Source organism: Leopardus geoffroyi, chromosome B2, assembly GCF_018350155.1.
Source record: "Leopardus geoffroyi isolate Oge1 chromosome B2, O.geoffroyi_Oge1_pat1.0, whole genome shotgun sequence".
NCBI lineage: Eukaryota > Metazoa > Chordata > Mammalia > Carnivora > Felidae > Leopardus > Leopardus geoffroyi.
The window spans coordinates 46,388,706-46,409,270 of NC_059332.1; positions in this window are offsets into that span (position 1 = coordinate 46,388,706).

The window sequence follows — 20,565 nt, forward strand, 5'->3', positions numbered from 1 at the left end:
AAAAAAAAAGAAAATGGGTAAAAGCAAATATACAGTAAAGGCAGTAGATCAACCATTTATAAAGTTTCTATAAAGGTTAAAAGACAAGATAAAAAGACCTAAAATATGACATCCTCTACATAAAATAAACGGGAAGGGAGTAAAAATTTAGAGATTTTAGCACGTGTTTGCCAAAAGTGACCATCAACTTAACATACTTTGCCATATGTAGGATAATATACATAAACCTCGTGGAAACCACACACCAAAATCCTATAATAGATATACAAAAAAATAAAGGGAAAGGAATCCAAACATAACACTAAAGAAGGTCACCGAGTCATAGGGGAAGAGAGCAAGAGAAGAAAGGAACAAAGAAGTACTACAAAACAAGAAAAAATTAACAAAATGGCAATAAGTACATACAAATTGATAACTACTTTAAATGTAAATGGACTAAATGCTCTAATCAAAAGACATTGGGTGAATTAATGGATAAAACAAGATCCATATAAGTTACCTATAAGAGACTCCCTTCCTACCTAAAGATACATACAGAACAAAAGTGAAAAGATATTCCATGGAAATAAAAGCTAGGTTAGCAATACTAAAATATCAAACCAAATAGACTTTAAAACAGAGAAAAGCACTGTGTAATTATAAATGGAACAACGCAACAAGAAGATAAAACAATTGTAAAGATCTATGCATGCAATATAGGAGCATCCAAAGCTATGAAGCAAATATTAACAGACATTAAGGGAGAAACTTACAGTATTACAAAAATAGTAGAGGAATTTAACACCCTACTTGCATCAATGAAAAAATAAACAGTGAACAACACATTCGACCACAGGGACTTAACAAATGTATACAGAACATTCCATTCCAAAACTACAGAATACACTCCTCCTCCTCCCCCCCCCCCCCCCCCCCCCCCCTGCCCAGGACACATGGAACATTCTGTATTAGCCCACTAAAAATCCTCAATAAATTTGAAAAGTTTGAAGTCTTAAGCATCTTTTTGGACCACAATGGTAAGAAAATAGAGATCAATTACAAGAAATAAACTGAAAAAACACGAACCCATGGAGCCTAAACAATATGCTACTGAACAACCAATGGGTCAATAAAGAAATCAAAGAGTAAATGACAATATACCTTGATACAAATGGAAACACAATGGCTCAAAATCTTTAGTATTCAACAAAAGCAATTCTAAAAGGGAAGTTAATAGCAATATAGGCCTATCAAAAAAAAAAAAAGAAAAAGAAAAATCTCAATCTAACTGAATGCTTAAAGGAAGCTGAGAGGGGAAAAACAAAGAAAACCCAAAGTAGAAGAAAGAAAGAAAGTAGAGATTAGAATGGAAATAAATGTAAACTTACAAAAGAATAGAAAATATCAATGAAACCAAGAGCATTTTCTTGGTAAAGATAAATCAGAAGTGAAAGAGAAGTTATACCCAACATGATAGATATACAAATTATTGTAAAAAAATAACTACAAAAATTATGCCAACAAACTGGACAACCTAGAAGAAATTAATAAATTCCTACAAACATGATTTTTAAGACTGAATAAGTGAGAAATAGAAAATATGAACAGACCAATTACTAGTAAAAAAAAATTTGAATTGATAGTTAAAAAATCCCAACAAAGAAAAGTTAATACGTATTCTCCTCAACCCTCCTAGAAGAGGAAGAAATGATTCCAAATACATTCTAGGAGGACAGAAAAACCACACCAAGACACTACAAAAAAACTACAGGCCAATATCCCTCATTAACATAGATACCAAAACATTAAACCAAATTCAACAATACAGTAAAACGTTCATTCACAGTGATTGAGATTTAATCCATGGATGCAAAGCTGGTTCAATATTCAGAAATCAATCCACATGATATGCTACATTAACAAAATGAAGAATACAAATCATATGATCTCAATAGATGTAAAAAAGGCATTTGACATAATTCAATATCTATTCATGCTAAAAATGCTCAATAAAGTAGGGTTGGTGGGAACATAATAAAGCCCATATATGACAACTCAATAGATAATCTCATGCTCAATGAGGAAAAACAGAACTTGTACTTTAAGTCAGGAACAAGATAAAGATGTCCACTGACCCCATTTTTATTCAATACAATACCGAAAGTCCTAGCCATAGAAATCAGGCAAGAAAAAGAAATGTCATCTCAATTGGTGAGAAGTGGCTCAGTTGGTTGAGCATCCAACTCCTGATTTCTGCTCAGGTTATGATCACAGGGTCATGGGATTCAGCCCTGCATTAGGGCAGATTCTTTCTCTGTCCCTCCCCCTGGTTAGCACACTCTCTCTCCCTAAAATAATGTTTTTAAATGGTGAGGAAAAAGTAAAACTGTCACTATTTTCAGATTACATGACCCTATACAAACTAAATTTGATAAATGAATTCAATAAAGTTGCAGGATATAAAATTAATGTACAGAAATCTGTTACATTCTTCACTAACAACAAAGTAAAAAATTAAGAAAATAATTTCATTTATAATTGCACCAAAAAAGAATAACATGCCTAGGAATTAGCACCAATAAAAGAAACTGAAGACAACACAAACAAATGAGAAGATATCCCATGCTCATGGACTAGAAGCATTAGTGTTAAGATGTCCGTACTACCCAATGTAATCTATAGAATCAGTGCAATCCCTGTCAAAATTCCAATAGAATTTTTCACAGAACTAGAACAAATAATCCTAAAATCTATATGGAACCACAGAAGACTTGTAATGAGCAAAGCAATCTTGAAAAAAAGAACAAAGCCAGAGATACAATCCCAGATTCAAAGATACACTAGAAATTTATAATAATCAAAACAGTATGGTTAGTGGCACAAAAATACACATGTAGATCAATAGAACAGGATAGAGCGCCCAGAAATAAACTCACACCTCTATCGTCAATCTACAACAAAAGAGGTACAAATATACAACGAGAAGTCTTTTCAACAAATGGTATTGGGAAAACTAGACCACTTTCTTACACCACACACAAAAATAAACCCCAAATGGATTAAAGACCTAAAGAGGAGACCTAAAATCAAAATATCCTAAAAGAAAATATAGACAACAATTACTTTGACATTAGATATAGAAACATTTTTCTAGATATGTCTCTCCAGGCAAAGGAAACAAAAACTATTGGGACTATACCAAAATAAAAAGCGTTTGCATATCAAAGGAAACCATCAGTAAAATGAAAAGGCAACCTACTGAATGAGAGAAGATATGGGATTAATATCCAAAATATATAAAGAGCTTATATAACTGAAAACACACACACACACACACACACACACACACACACAACCAATCTGATTTTAGAATGAGAAAACTTGAATAGACATTTGTCCAAAAAAGATGCTCAAAATCACCAATCAGGAAAATGCATATCAATACGACAACGAAATCACCTCACACCTGTCAGAATGGCTAGAATCAAAATGACAAGAAATAACAAGTGTTGGCAAGGATGTATAGTCACTGTAGAAAACTATTATGGGGGTTCCTCCAAAAAAATTAAAAATAGAAATATCATATGATCCAGTAATTTCACTTCCAGGTGGAATTTACTAAAAAATACGAATCTGAAGAGATATATGCACCCCTATGTTTACTGCAGCATTATATACAATAGCCAAGATACGGAAGCAACTTAATTATCCATCAATGAATGGACAAAGATGTGGTACGTATGTGTGTGAATAAAAAACCATAAAAAAGAATGAGATCTTGCCATTTGTGACAACATGGATGGTCCTAGAGGGCATTATGCTAAGTGAAGTCAAAGACAAACACCACATGATTTCCTTCATACGTGGAATTTAAGAAGCAAAACAAACCACTGAAAAGCAGAAATAGCCCTATAAATAGAGTCAAAACTGGCAGTTGCCAGAGGGCAAGGAGTGGGGAGATGGGTAAAGTGGGAGATACAGGCTACCAGTTATGGAATGCTTAAGTCACAGGGAAGAAAGGTACAGCACAGGGTACATAGTTGATGATACTGAAATAGCATCGTATGGTGACAGATGGTAGCTGCGTTTGTGAACACAGCAGAAAGTATAGAGTTGTTGAAGAGTGAAGGTGTACATCTGAGACTAATATAACATTGTGTGTCAACTATACTTCATTATATAATAATAAAGCCCCCAAATTCTTCTAGCTTGACAGAAGAATTCTGTCACAGCTATACTCAATTCACATTCCCGCACAGATTGTGAAGAGAATCCAGTAACTCGTTAAATTAACTCCTTTAAGAACAAAAGAAACTTCTGCCTTGAAGTCAGCATTTTCCATCCAAGAAAACAGAAACTACTTGAAACTTCCAATAACAGATACTTTGCTTACGTTATGATTTTTCTGTGACCTTCTCTGTCATATTCCTTCAAATAATTGGATTTAAAGATTTCCTAAAGGGGGTGAGAGTACATTTCATGAGTTATCCTGTATTTGGAAGCAGCATATTAATAATTCCCATTAGTATTTTCCATTTTTATAAGATGCTAAGAAAATAGAAGAGATACCTAAAGAAAGATTTATTTTCTCTAGATGTGGATCTATACCTACCCCTCCATTATACTTTATTTACATTAATAAAGAGAAAAGTCTACCAGTCGCCTCATTTTTTTTCTCAATTTTAGAATTGAGTTTTAGGAAACAAATACAAGAAAGATGTTGCATCCTTAAGGATACAAATAAAAAATATTCTAAGGAAAACAACGCCTTTTCATGGTAAAACAAAAACATTATAAAATATTAAGTCCTAAGAAGATAAAATTAGGTTCAATGAAGAGATCTTTATTGGAGTGACATAGAACTAATTGAGCAGATATTTTAATTTTCATTATTTGTTTAAATACTGAGCTGGTCACAATAATCAAAGTAACACAAACGTGACATAAACTTTTAAAATAAATGCTGTTGGAGATTGTAACCCATACCATTATTTTACTATTTTCCCCTTTGGTTCCATTAATACTTGGTTTATATACTTGCTCTGCTATTTGGTACCTATACATTTGTAACTATTATATCTTTCTGGTGAATTGACACTTTTCTCATTATGTAATGTCCCTTTTTGTCCCCTATAACATTTTCTGACTCGTGTATTTTGTCTGATACAAGTATAGCTACACCTGGTCTCTATTGTTTATCATTTCAATGAAATCTCTTTCTCCATCCCTGAACTTGCCACAGCTTATGTGTGACCTTACATCTAAAGTGAGTTTCTTATAGCTGGTTCTTGTTTTATTACCCATTCAGACACTCTTGTGCCTTTTGAGTGGGGACTTTATTCAATTTAAATTTAAAGTTTTTTTTATTTTTTAATCAACTGGAAGCTTGTACCTCTTGACCCTTCACTCTCCACTGCACTCTCTGTGAAAGTTGTTATTGATAGGGAAGGATTTGCTAATCCCATTTGTTCATGGTTTTCTCTGTTTTGTAGTTCTTTTGTTCCTCTTTTCCTCTCTTGCTATCTTCTTTTGTGTTTCACTGACTTTTTGTGGTAATATTCTTTGATTCCTTTCTCTGTTGCGTATTTTCAGCATTTTTGTATGGGGGAGGTGGGTATCACGAGCACAGCTGTATTGTAAATTTTTAAAACTTCGCATTTTCCTTGATGCCTCAACATCCCCATGAACAGGCTCTGAGTATCCTGCCTAGGTGCCAGGCATACCAACGTCCCTTTCCCTTCTTGCCCTCCCCTGACTGTGACCTAGTGACAAAAGGCAACGATGAAATCCCCCACCCGGACCCCCAGTAAAGACACTTATCCTCATTCTCTTGCTGGGCTCTGCTCCTGCTGGGTTGAGCCTGCTCCATTGGAGATTCTCCCATATGGCCCCTGTACAGCACACTTTCTTTTCTCTTCTCAGAACTGTGAGTATGATAAATCTCACTTTCATGTTCCTCTCCACAGTGTTATTTCATGTCCACACCTGACTAATTAAAAGATTTTTAAAGTAGCATAATTACTTCTTACTTACTTACTTATCAGAGTACTTTCAGCTAATAATTTTAATTACATACAAAAACGCTACACTTCTACTTCCCTCCTCCTTCACCTTGTTATTTTTGTGACTAAATAAGTTAATGAAACTAAATGTCGTTGCAGAGCATATTGGTAATAATTCACATTCAGAACAATTTCATCTGCTGGCACATCTGATGTCGTGGGTAGCGCTTTCATCTGAAGGTAATAGTTGGGGAGATTTCTCTCACCATTTCTGGACCAGCACGGTAGTGCACAGAGTCAGGAGGGGTTAGGCTGACTACTGAGAACTGCTTGCTATCTAGTCACTAAATGAAAACTGGTGGGGAAATTGGATCTGACACTAATGCTGAGTATTTGTTTACTTATGTGAAAATATTTAATTTTTGTGTCTCAACTATTTTTTTTAATTTTTTTAACATTTATTTATTTTTGAGACAGAGAGAGACAGAGCATGAATGGGGGAGGGTCAGACAGAGGGAGACACAGAATCTGAAACAGGCTCCAGGCTCTGAGCGTCAGCACAGAGCCCGACGCAGGGCTAGAACTCAAGGACCGCGAGATCATGACCTGGGCCGAAGTCGGTTGGCCGCTTAACCGAATGAGCCACCCAGGCGCCCCTGTGTTTCCAAACTTTTTAAGCAATTAATAATGCATCTCATAAGTACAGAAGTAACTGGGGAAGGATCTTTTTTGTTGCAGTTGGTTTTGTTTGGTTTTTGATTATTTGTTTTTAAGCATACATGAAGGTTCTGTCCTCCAGAGAGTCTGCTTCTATTGACCTCAGTTCCTTTGCCTGTATATTTGAAGAAATTCTACCAGTGATTCTAATGGCTGTCCCTGGCTAGACACCACGGATTTAGCAATTTATGTAAAATTAGGCATGCTAGCCAACGATAATAAAAACCACATACGATCAGATTATTCTAAATCCTCAAAATGTGATGCCTTGCAAGATTTGTGTTAAATAAGTGTCAAGAATGTTCTTTAAATACTATTTTTAATCTCATATTCAAATGAGAATCCTGTGTGACATGTCTTAAGTGTTTGAGAAAATCAGCCCTATCAGAAGCAAGTCCAATGGTTCAGCTACAATTCCCACTGTTACATTCTTTCTGCTTGCAAATTTTAAAGGCTAGGAGGGAAGGGTCTCAGGCCAATAGAGCTGAAATGTAGTGAGCCAACTGAAACTTTCAAAAGTTATTAATTTCATAACTTTCCATTGTAAATAATCTTGGAGGGAAAATTTTTCTCTCTCGACCTATCTTGGTTTCCTTTCTCTTTTGATCTTGTGTCTGCAAATTTACTTAAAAGATAGTTTTTAGAATTAAAAAGGTACACATTTTAATATAATTATGTTGTAGCACTTCCAAGCTTTACAACATAGTACAAGTCAAACTACTGATATTGAATGTTTTCATTTATGAAATAATGAGAGATTATGTGAACAAATTATATGCAATTTTCAAACGGCGATTGTATTAATACAAATACATAGTTTTAAGAAAAAGATAATGTCACATTATTGCATTATAAAAACAAAAGAGAATCAAAGTTTACCTGGTGTTATGTATCCTCTACTCAGAAAAGAATTGTTCTTACATTAAGAAATACAATATAAAGAACATAATATATAGAAATTTTTCTTTAATAAAAGTACCTTTTTCCACATAGTCTAATCGCTTCCATAAATTTTCTCTATTTCATCACCAAGTTGTTTTTGAGTAGTAATCCTGGCCCATTCTCTATATTTTAGAACTATTAAAAAAAAAAAAGTAAAGACAAAGATTGCCAACAGACATTAGGGATAATATCTGAATTGGAAACATTGACAAGGACTTATAACCACAGTTGCTACCTGACAGTTCAGAGATTTGGATCGGGTTTATTCAGTTTTGGGGGAAGGAAAATAACAATCATTTGCTTGGAGTTTACCTAATCCTAACCTCTAATGACTATCTCTTATGGACAAAAGATTTCCTATACACTAACAAATTCCAAATTCTTTGAGGTTTTCAAATTCAGTGCAAGCTTTTGAAAAAAAAATCTGATTTTTTCAATCAGTCAAGACTAAGGAAAGCAGATTCAATATGAGCGTTATGGCATTAAGGCATTTGTTACAGTAAGTAGATATGACAGGATTCTAGGAAGAGATGGTGATGTGAAGTTCCTCAGAATTGAACAAAGAAAAGATCACACTAACCAGCCTTACTAAAACACTGGCTTGAGTGGACAATTTACAGCTTGCAGGAAAATGCAAGGTTAATTTGATATATATATTGATATATATATATATATATATATATATATATATATATACACATACATACACACACACACACATACATACACACATACACATAATATATTACATATTAATTATAAATTATGAGATATAATTTAAATATAAAATTAATATAAATATAGATAAATATAAAATATATAAAATATAAAAATTAAATAAATATAAATATAAAATATAAATATAAAATAATTATATAAAGTATAAATATAATTATTAACTATTATATATTAACATGTTGTATATTATCTTAATATATATTATTTATTTATATATATCTTGAGCAGGCTCCATGCTCAGCTCAGAGCTTGACACTGCTCGTGACGCAGGGTTCCATCTTACAACCCAGGATCACGACGTGAGCCAAAATCAAGAATGGGACACTCAGCTAACTGAACCACCCAGGTGACCCAAGAAAATGAAGATTCTTAGACTCCAAAGTGGGACCCTGACAAGGAGACGTGTGGTCTATGGGAAGCTGTTATCTCCGTGTAGCTACTGCTGTTGCGGGTCTGTTACTAAGCATCTGCACACGGGCCTGGGTGCTGCAATTTGCAAGCACACGCAAGTCAAGACGCAATCATTTTAAAGTTACAACAGTGTTTTACTTACATAGACAGTGAAAGGCAAAACAGCCCAAAGCAGGAACTCCCTTGGCTCCACACACCAGCAAGGACAACAGTGAAACAAAAGGAGCCACGTGACCGCAGTGTAAGTTGTGGGGTGTATTTGTTGCTGACGGGCTGGTTTTAAACTGCCCCTGAGAGGTCTCAGTCTGCAGCTCTTTGCTGAGGGGACAGAGCAGGAAGCCCCATCCCTCATCAGACTCGCAGGGCAATGAGAAATGGTCTCATGACAGCCTCCCAGGGGTGTAGGGAGGTGACTGTCAGATAACATCAGGATTGGCTCACCATCCTCTCTTATTCTGGGAGGGTCACAAGACATTCTGCCAAACCCCGGATAAGCTGCAACTGAAGGCTTTACTTGATTTTTTTTTTTTTTTTTAATAATAGCTACAAAGTATGCTACTCTGATTGCCTACCTGTTCCAAGTCCTTGGGGATTTGTGCCTGGGTCCTGAGCCTGGGTCCTGAGGAGAGGGTTCTGCAGAGAAAGCCTGAAGTGCTGTTACCACCAAAATCTCTCTAAGAAATGAAAGTAAAAGACAAACCTACTTTGTGAAGATTTGATAATCTACAGAAGGATGATATTCCCCTAAAGCCAGCAGCAAGAATGGGAGGGAGAAAATGGTGAATATCAGAGGCAGGCAGAGGAAATTGATTCAATTTAACATTAGTGCCTGGAGACTTTCTGAACTAATTTGGAGGGATGTCAGCACCGCTAGCCCCCTCAATTGTGATGGTTGATAAGAGAGTTTTATTGCTATTATATTGTGGCTTCTGTATCCTGAGACGTGTGTTAGAGAAATTATCCATGCTTTTATTTTTCAAAGTCCAGAGTGCTAACCATTACACAATGGGACCCCATGCTTTTATTTTTCTAAAAGAATAGCTTAGGACTTAAAATGTTAAACATTGAAAGTAGCATATGAAAGCTTAAGTAGACATTTTTATTCAATGTTTACACCATGTAAATTTATGATTATTAATTAGTAGATAAAAATGAAGGGCATAGTTGGTGAGCACGGGTACGACATGTAAATGTCTGTCTGATATGTAAGTAGGTGCCAACACAGCCTTTTAATTTGAACAACAAGCTGTGTAAATTAAGCATAAAGTTTAGGGTTCACACCAAATAACTGCCTCAAAGTTAATTAGCGTGAATTTAACACAGAGCTGGACTTGAAAAGAATTTTAGGCAGTAGTACATAGATTTTGTAGCAATAGCTTTAGCACCATCTAATCGGCTATCCCACTTCAACTAAAGATTGACCTTATTTTCTACAACCATCCCCACTCCTTGTGCTGAGAGACTGAATGTACAACCAGACAATGCCCAGCCCATATACTAAAATAGAACGCTGACCCAAGCCTGCAGCAATCAGCAGGGGAAGCCAACCTACAACCTCTGGAGCAATTGACCCCAAATGGTCAGGACATGATGGATAACTGACAGCTTCCCTAATCTTTTCTCTTACTTCCAACTTCCAACTAACCAGGAAAGCCAAGTGTACTCCCCTAAAGAATCATACAGGCTGTCTCACTTCTAGTTAGCCTGTCTCCAGCTTCTGCATGTCTCTACTCACGGAATATCTGAAGCTTTCTCTTTTGTTCACTGTATAGCTTTTACGCTCCTCGGACTGCCTGTCTTTGAGTCTCAGCTTGTAAAACCAAGTGATGCTGGCTGCCTGCCTTGCTACAGCAAGCTCTAAATAAACAGCCTCTGCTTATTCTCCCCGAGTGGTCTTCGTCTATTTCGCAATGCTTATATACTTACTTAGTGTGGATAGTTTATGTGACTCAAGACTAGTGGATGACTTTGAAATAAACAACTAGAATCTTTATTTCGAGGTGAATTGACATAGTGACATAAAAACAGAATCTCCTCAAATATCTGATATTTATAAGCTGGTACTGCTGGTGACCATATTCCAACCCCTGTGCTAGATGCATCCCATGTCTAACCTCAGTTCATTATTTCAACAGTTCTGAAGAGCAGCTGTTTACGGGTTAAGGAATCAAGGCACAGAGAGGCTAAGGTCCTTGCCCAAATCAAGAAACCAATGGAAATGGATTTCAAACCCATACGCATCACTGTCCCCAGCCCAGCCTTCTTCCCCTGGACTACGTTACTTTCAGGGTTCCGGACATAGTGCTGATTTCCTCAATAGCTACCAGACTTGAGAAGCTAATATGAACTGCTTATTGAACCCTCACTTGGTACCTCTGTAGTTCTCAGTCCAAGAAGATACGGTAAAAGCAACTTAGCCTTGGCCCTTGAGAGCTCATTTCGTGGTACAAGGAATAAAATGAAATAAAACATGCCACAAATTTACTTGGATCACAGGTTATTAAATCAGTAGTAATTGAGATTGTAAGCTTTGACAATAGTAGGAGTATAAGGGTGGGACTAATGGGGTGAACTCAGATCACAACTATGGAATGAATGAAGAACAGTCTGACACACGTACTCATCAAAAGTCTTAGCAAGTAAATTCAAAGGAGGTGTTCTTGCTTCCCCAGCACTTAGTTTACCTGTGTCCGGCGATGATTTCCCTAACATACAAGTCCTCGTACCAATGCTGGCTTGTGAACCCCCAATTCAGGAACTTCTTTTTTTAATGTTTCTTTACTTTTGAGGGAGAGACACAGTGCAAGTGGGGTGGGGTGCAGAGAGAGAGGGAGACACAGAATCTGAAGCAGGCTCCAGGCTCTTAGCTGTCTGCACAGAGCCTGACATGGGGTCGAACCCACAAACTGTGAGATCATGACCTGATCCAAAGTTGGATGCTTACCTGACTGAGCCACCCAGGTGCCACCATGAGCTTCTTTATTAATTGTAGACAGAACGGTAAGCAGGGTGTCAAAAAACCAAGATTCCAATCCAGTGGTTCTCAATTCATGCTTCCTTGGCTAAACCCTGTGCCACATAAATTGCATCTCTGAAAAGAGATGAAAGCTACAAGTTGAAAACTGATATTTTAGATATTTATGTATTTTAGACCTGAAGAGGCTTTTTCATATTATGTATAAGGCAATATTTAAAGGTCAGTATGATTTCTATTTGTGATACAAATAATCACTTGAAGTCCCAATTGAATGCATTTGACAACATATATTCAACTAAAAATAACAATGATTCCATTTCATCCTGAAGTACCCCAAAGGTAAATAACTTTACATTATTCAGTCTTCCAAGAATTGGAAACTTACTGCTAATATGTCTTTGATATCTCACTATTGATTACTTGAATGTGATAATAAATTATTATGTACAAAAATGTTCCATTCAGTATTTCAACGTTTATTTATTTTTGGGACAGAGAGAGACAGAGCATGAACAGGGGAGGGGCAGAGAGAGAGGGAGACACAGAATCGGAAACAGGCTCCAGGCTCTGAGCCATCAGCCCAGAGCCTGACGCGGGGCTCGAACTCCCGGACCGCGAGATCGTGACCTGGCTGAAGTCGGACGCTTAACTGCGCCACCCAGGCGCCCCTCCATTCAATATTTTATGGTCAGAATGGAAGGTTTATTTTGTGGCACAGAGATACATCAACAGTGTTAGAGGATAGAGACCGAGATGGATGAAAATGACTTACTCTATTAGATTTGATGGTGAGCAAGGGCCTCTGACAAGAGTGTATTCCCCTCTGACACGTTGCAGAGGACCGTGCCTGCAGATATCTGGCAGGAGAGAATTCTGTTCGGGAAGAATAGGCAACAATTCAAAAGGTAGGGACATGACTGGTCAATTTCATGAGTAACAAGGAAGCCAATTTGTGGAAAGTGAAAGAACAGGTAGAGGGTGGCTAGAATAATGGCACAGAAGTAGCCTGGGCCAGATCTTACAGAGCTTATGGGTTATGGGAAGGATGTTAAATTTTATTTTGATAGGGATGGGAAGTATTGGAAGATTCTGAGCAGAGGAGAAAAAAAATGACCTGGCTTTATTTTGAAAGGATCATTGTAGCCTTTTTTTTTTTTTTTTCAAATTAATAAACTTAATTTTTGGCACGTTTTAGGTTCACAGCCAAATGTACTGGGAAGTACAAAGAGTTCTAGGACGCCATGGGTCCCTCCACATACACAGCCTTCTCTGCTACTGACATCCCACACCACTGTGGTATTTTGTCCCTGTGGCTTTTTTTTTTTTTTTTTTTATGAGGTAAAGGCCTTAGGTAGACTAGTTAGAAGGCTGTTATTCTAGTGTAGTGTAGTCATTTTCTAGTCTGGTCAAAAGAGAATGATTGCTTCAATGAACTTGGTAAAGGTAGAGGGAAGTTTTGTATTTGAAATGTCTACTAATTGGAATATTAAGAATGCTAACAAAACACCAAAGAGGGAAAAATTGGTTTCATTGCATGTTGTACATGTTGAGTAGCACTGATTTCACCCCTCAATTTTCCCACTACTCAATTTTTACTCAGTTGGCTATCCTTGTAACAAGATCAGAGCTTCTCACTGGCTTCTATGGAACTAAATAACATAAGGCAGAATATATTAAAGGGTTCATTATGAGATCACATTTTCATCTTTGAGTAAATATTTATTCAAAACAGCTTTTTGGTTTGAAGCTGGGCTTGACAATTTTACGTTTTCTATCAGCGAAAGGCTGGACACTAATGAAATTCATTCTCAGCTACTCTCTGTTAACCACTCTATAAACCAGTCATACCTCAGCTCTTCCCATTCTGCCGAATGACCAGTTCTCTTGAAGAGGAGAAAGTCAGGCTCCTCTATGCCAAAATTAAAGTGACTCATAGTTCATTTTTCACCTGGAGAAATCAGCACTTTATGATTAAGAATATTTTTAAAAAAAAACATTACACTTGGGAAAATGTCAGATTGCTTCTTGGAAGCAAATCTTTCCTCAGCTGAGTTTTAAGATGACTGCAGCTCAGACGGTGGGACTACAGCCCATGGGAACCCCTGAACTAGAGGCCCCATTTGCTTTACCCAGATTACTGACCAACAGAACCATGGGATTAAAATGTGCTTTGTTTTAAGCCACTGTGTCTTTGGATAATTTATTACATAGCAGTAGCTAACTAATGCAGGTCATCTACCCCTACCTGCATGGAGTCAATCTTGGCACCCTGGGAAGGGAATGAAGTTGGTATTTGTTTAAATGGGGATTGCCAAATAGATCATCACTTCAGATATCTGCACAGGACTATGGTCCCCTCAATCAAATATTTAGCAATGTGTAGCAAAAGATTAAATATAATAGCTTTGCCCAAAAATACTTTAGTGTCTTTTCCCCTAACATGGACATCTTCATAAATAATGCGGCCATTTCTTCATATGGACATTTTATTCGCCCTTTTTTTTAACTTGTACATTAGGCTAAGGAAGAAGAGTCAAATGTAAAGGATTTTGTGAATTTTAAGTGTCTATAAGTTCTTGTTTTAGCGGTTAGAGAGCCATCTAATAAATTCCACTATAAACACAAAGACCTGAAAATAAAGCCTATTTTGTTTTCATTCTGCTTCATACAATTGTGACTCAAGACAGCAGAAGACAAATCAACAGATTGGTAAATTGTTGACCCTAAAAAAACAAAAATTAAGCCCATTTGGCTTGTCCTGTGCCTGAACCCCTGCTATTGGATTCTACTCCTTTGAATGCTATGATGCTTTATCAATAGGGGAGGAAAAAGAAAGAAAACAAACTGTCTTATCAAGGTCTAAAGGATTGTGCAGCAGAAATGGGGCCCATCAAGGTAGTCTGTTCTTAAAGTGACAGAGTGACTTCCCATGTGACAATGAGAAATCACATTGAAGTAATTTGAGAGTCAGAAAAGTCCTTCTGCCAAAGTGATATCTGCTCTACTCATTCTCTACTAATATAAGTACCTGTTTTTGAATCTCAAACTCCTTTTAAGCATCCCCAATTACAATGCAAAGTATACTTGAGTCTTATTTTTTATCAATAAAAAGTAGAAAGTAACTAGAATGGGTCATCAAATCATGTTCTAGGACACATCATCAGAAGCAGCTGGTATCTAAATATCTTCCCCTAAGCCATGGCCATGGGAAAGGACTATCATCAACACTAAAAGCGCACAAGGTATACTGACATCTAGTAACTGTCAATTCTACTGTTACAAATTTTGCAGCCACATATAAACTTAAGCCTACATTCACATTATACTAACATTCAACTGCATACGCACTATCCTTTTCAGTTGGCTCATTTCTATGAACCAATATGCTGCCACAACACAGAGCTACAGAGTTCCTTAGAGGAATAGAAGAAACTGAGAATACAGCAACATTGACCGTTGTTATCTAGAATCGGCTTCCAAGGATTCAGGAAGGCATTTATGAGAGGAAAAGACATGCGGCCATACTTCTCCATTCTCAAAACGGGCAAGCTAAAAAGGCTTGTGAGTACTTACACTTCTGGCTGAGAAGTGATTTTTGGCTACGAAATATAAAAAGTTTAGAAGTGATTCAGGTAAATAGAAAGCAAGTCCACACCATCATCTCCCAACCCCTCAGAGCATCTATAACATTTATTAGATGAATGATTTCTGCAATCCGAATAGTTATTATATACTGGTACTCTATTAAAAATTTTCACTGTGTAAGATTACCAGTTACATAAAGATTATCTCATAAATGGATTCTTATGGATCCAGTCATAATTGCTTTGCTGAATTCAATAGCACAATACTTTTACTCTGCAGAATCAATGATCAAGTTGTAATTTTTTTTTTTTCCAGCCTGGGAAATTAGGTCTGGGTTAGGATTCAGAAATTCTGCCTTTGTCTTGAGGCTCCTCTACTCTATAAATAGCCAGCCTTCAAGGGATTTCAATCTATTCAGGAAATTATTAGCCATTTTTAGAAACATTTAGCCTTTTATCTTAGGAAAACGTTATATTGGGTAGCATAAGAGGGACCATACTTGATTTAAGATAATACTGTCACTTCACTGAAGGCAATGAATCTGCAAAGGCAAAATGATATTAAAGCTTCAATCTTAGGAGCTAAGGTAATGTCATATTTATCTTTTTCTCTGAGGCCTTCTGCTGAGCACGAGTTCCAACTTTGATGACACTTGGGGTGCAGAGGACAGAATATAAAATTGATGACTCTCCTCAAACGGACAAGCAATAGATGAGCCGTATGCAATTCTGAGTTCTCAAAGGAGTATACCTCCCACCCACAGGGCAGAAGAAATGTATAAAACTTATTAACTAACCAAATAAGAAAAAAAATTTAAAAATCATACAGAAGAGGCCAGAAAGAAATTTTGTTTTTCTAGACCTTGGTGTTGGGTGGGAAAAGATAAAGATTCTTCCCTGAGAATCTGTAACCACAAGCTGGCATACAAGTTTCTGATGTGATTTCATGTTATACATGAGATCCAAAATATTGTCCAATGGAGAATTAATTTGTTCTGTATCCACGCTGCCCTCAAGATTTGAAATAGATCTCAAATGGAAGATTTAAAGTGGTCCCAGATTACTGGTAACCCCAGATAACTAGGAGATACAACATAAGTCTTCCCCAGAGGAACCCAGGTCTCAAAGCAAATCCACAGACCAAGAACAAGGAAAAAATACCTTCCCAGAGTAAAATCAAATTATTAAGATAAAAGCAAAAAAAAAAATACTCAAGAAAATAATGCAATATGAGTGAGAACTAGCGGAAAAAGCAGAGCAATAGAATCTGATGCCCAAAGCTTTGAGATGTTGAAATTATCACAGAATATAAAATAACCTTATATAAGTGGAAATAGAGAAAAGAGAAGCTTGAAAATATGACCAAGAAACAAAGTATAAGGAATCCATATGCAGACATCAAAAAATAATAAAGTCATACAATTAAGTAAATCCCCTTATAAAAAACTACACACATAAATTGCTGGATATAGAACAAAAATTACACTGTAGTGAAATGAGGGAAGGATTTTTTTTCAATAAATATTGTTGATACAGTTGGCTATCCATTTGGAAGAAATATATATCTAGACTTCCTCTAGACATTCTAACAAAACAATTTCAGATATTTAATAGACCTGCATGTGAAAGGCAGAATGATAAAACTTCCAGAAAATAACATAGGAAGATATATAAATTGTACTGGGATTGTGAAAGATTTTTTAAAACAAAACTAAAAAATAACTCTCCATAATGAAAAATATTGAAAAACCACATTAAAATTAAGCACTTGCATTATCCAAAGACACTACTATAAGAGTAAAAAGGCAAGATGAAACCCAGGAGAAAATATTCAGGTATATCCAACAAGGGACCCGTGTACAGAATATGTTAAAAAAAAAAATCCTACAAACTTTTAAGGAAAATAACAACCAATTTAACAAATGGTCTGAAATCTTGACTTGGCATTTCAAAGTGGAGTATATACAAGTGGCCAATAAGTATATGGAGATGTATTCGATGGTATTAATCACAAAGGAAACGCAAATCAAACCTATGTGAGGTTCTACCACAGAGCCATTGGAAAAGCTAAGATTATAAAAACTGACTATACCACTGTGTGGATAGCATAGAACAGCTTAGAATCTCATCCACTGTAGATGAATGTGTAAATTCATACAACTTCTGAAAAGTATTTGGCAGTGCTTTCTAAAGCTGAATGGGAACATACACCGTGACCCAGGAATTTATCCAACATAACTGTGCATGTGTAGACCAAAAGGCATGTACAGGAATGTTTGTATTAGGATTATTTGTAACGATAACAAAAATAATAAAAGAATTCAAATATTCACTCATGGTAAAATGGATCAATTGTGATGTATTTATCCACTAGACTAAATTGGCGTGAGAAATAAGTTATTGCTACATGTGATAGAGTATATACAATATGATTGAGTATATACAGTATGATTCCTTTCACATGGTATACAAGAAAAGGCCAAAGTTAATAATATTTAATATAGAAGTTGCCCTTTGTGGGCAATTTTCTGACTTGATTTTAGGGAGATTTTATGCATTTCTTGATCAGGTGCTGTTTTTTTATTTTATTTTTTTTATTTAGTGTTTGTTTATTTTTGAGAGAGAGAGCGACAGAGCACGAGCAGGGAAGGGGCAGAGAGAGAGGGAGGCACAGAATGCGAAGCAGGCTCCAGGCTCTGAGGTGTCAGCACAGAGACCGACAATGCGGGGCTCGAACTCATGAACTGCGAGATGATGACCTGAGCTGAAGTTGTATGCTCAACCAACTGAGCCACCCACGTGCCTTCAGGTACTGGTTTTAAGAGAGTGTTCATTCTGTACACATTCTTTGCTGTGTACTCTTAGGGTCCATGTGTTTTAAAATGTATGATCTACTTGAATAAAAATATACTAAAAATTATAACACAAACATACAAATCACTTCATCCATGTTCATCTATTAATTCTTTCAATTTGCCAGATTCCTTTTTAACTGTTTCAACTCAAATAGCGAGATGATCCACAACCCGATGCATGACTGTTTGGGCAGTCTGGCTAAGAGCAGGGCTTGAATGGTGTACTCTCTCTCTAATGTCCTCAGCCCCAGTAATTCTAAAACTAAGGGCTTACCCTGATTAACACATTGCGGCTATTCCTTACGACTCCTAAGGGCACACATTAACAACCAACTTTTGTACCATGCGTTCCTATTTGTAAAATATTTCTTTTCTCAAAGACCTTCACAAACATGTAAAGAATATTTAGTTTTTATTCTATAAGCAAGAAGACTGATGTTCCAGATAATCAAATGTCTTTTCCAAGATCATTCAGCTAATATGTGGTAGAGCATTTTCTACTTAGTTATAAAAATTTTATAAAAAATCTTAGTCATATCCACACATCCCCATGATATTTCCTCAGCTGAACTGGAAAACTCTTAGAAATGAGGCCCATAGATTTTTCTTTAGTGTCATCCAGAATATGTCATTGAGCTGTCAGCTCACAAGAGGTAATTAACAGGTGATTCTTGAGAGATGGCAATATCCTGCCGTCTTTTATTTGAGTACCTAAAAGCACATCATTCTGAGAAAGACCTGGGTAACTAACATGTCATCTCAATTCCACGAGATATCTCATGAGCATTCTGTCTCCTTTGTAAAATAGGCTTTTAACTTATTCAAAAGCCAGTTTTATGAAGGAAGGATAGGTGACACATAAGTGGGCATTAGGATAAGTAGAATCTCTTTTTTTTCATATTAATGCCACTGCTTAAAATAATAGGAAATGTTCCATGGTCTGTTTTTAGTGACTGGCAGTGATTTAAAAACATCTGCACTTTATACAGTTAGTGCTTGCACAAAGAATCCACAATTAGCACACAAACAGGCACAACAGAAAATCCAATCGAGCAATTCACCAAGGATGTGTTCTGTTTATCTAATCAGATTCATCATCTTTCAATACTATGCTATAAAAGACAGGAAGTGAGCAAGGGTGGAATTAGTCAATATTTAAAGGGGATTTTCCAAAGGTAAATTCAAGGATCAAAAACAAAAACAAAAACCTATCAAAAGAATTGACGGTATTTTCATCACTGGATCTTCTTCCTCTGAGTATAAAAATGATTTATAAGTGCCCTGAAAGTTATTTTAGTTAAGATGCTTTTTCTAAGATGAAATGTGAAAGGAACAATCCAGACATGGTGGTCATTAAATTTCATGAGATGTTCTTTCTGAAGGACAAGAAATTAAAAGCTCCCTCTCATTACCATACATAGAGCTGACTCCAAGACCAAGCAGTTATAATTGTCATTTTAAGAAATTCCTGACATACTTTAACAATTCTGAGATAGAATCAAAGTAAATATCAGTACAGACTATTCTAGATCCTCATCTACAAAGTATCACAACTCAAACATATTTCAACCACCCTGGGAGTACACAAGAGTCCTCAACCACCACCACCATACAGGTTTTCTTTTTCAATGACAGCAATGGTGGAAAAATCTAAAAATTTTCCCTAATATACAGGTTTTTATAGAAATACTGTACTCCCTGATCCATTCTCCACTATCTCATCCCTTGGGGGAAAAAAAACAACAACAACAAAAAAACCCAGCTACTCCCAGCTAGAAGCACTTCTAAGTAATAATGGAATTTAAGAAAATCTTCCAGGAAAAGCTTTGGTAACTGGTTTAGTCCTGCTTATCCAGTTTCCCCCTACAATATGTGGGGATGTAGGGTGAAAAAAAAACACAAAACTTTAAGATCATGAGAAAGAAACACACACCCACTCATATATTAGCACTTTCTAGGTAGAGTCCTTTGAATTAGTGATTATAAAACGAAAACCAGATATTTTCCCCCATAGATTTCAAAACTAATTGCCCTAGGAAACTGGGACATTTGCATTTGTTTGCATGTGTTTGCATTTGTTTTAGAGATGCCCAATTTGTATGAAGAGTCACAAGTCTCTTCTAAAATTCTCTCATTGCAATTTGCACCCAACCCAGTAAATCTTTCTTTTTTCACCTTGATTCTTTAAAAAAGCATGCATTATTTGTGATCTAGTAGACACATCAATGCAAGACAAAGAGCAGAACTGTCTTAGCTGCTACCGCTGATCAAAGCTGTTTAAGAGAAAAATCAGAAATGTGATAAGAGCACATTTAGAAGGTATTGAAGAGAGTCCTTGAGGTGGAGAGCACTCAGTTTTG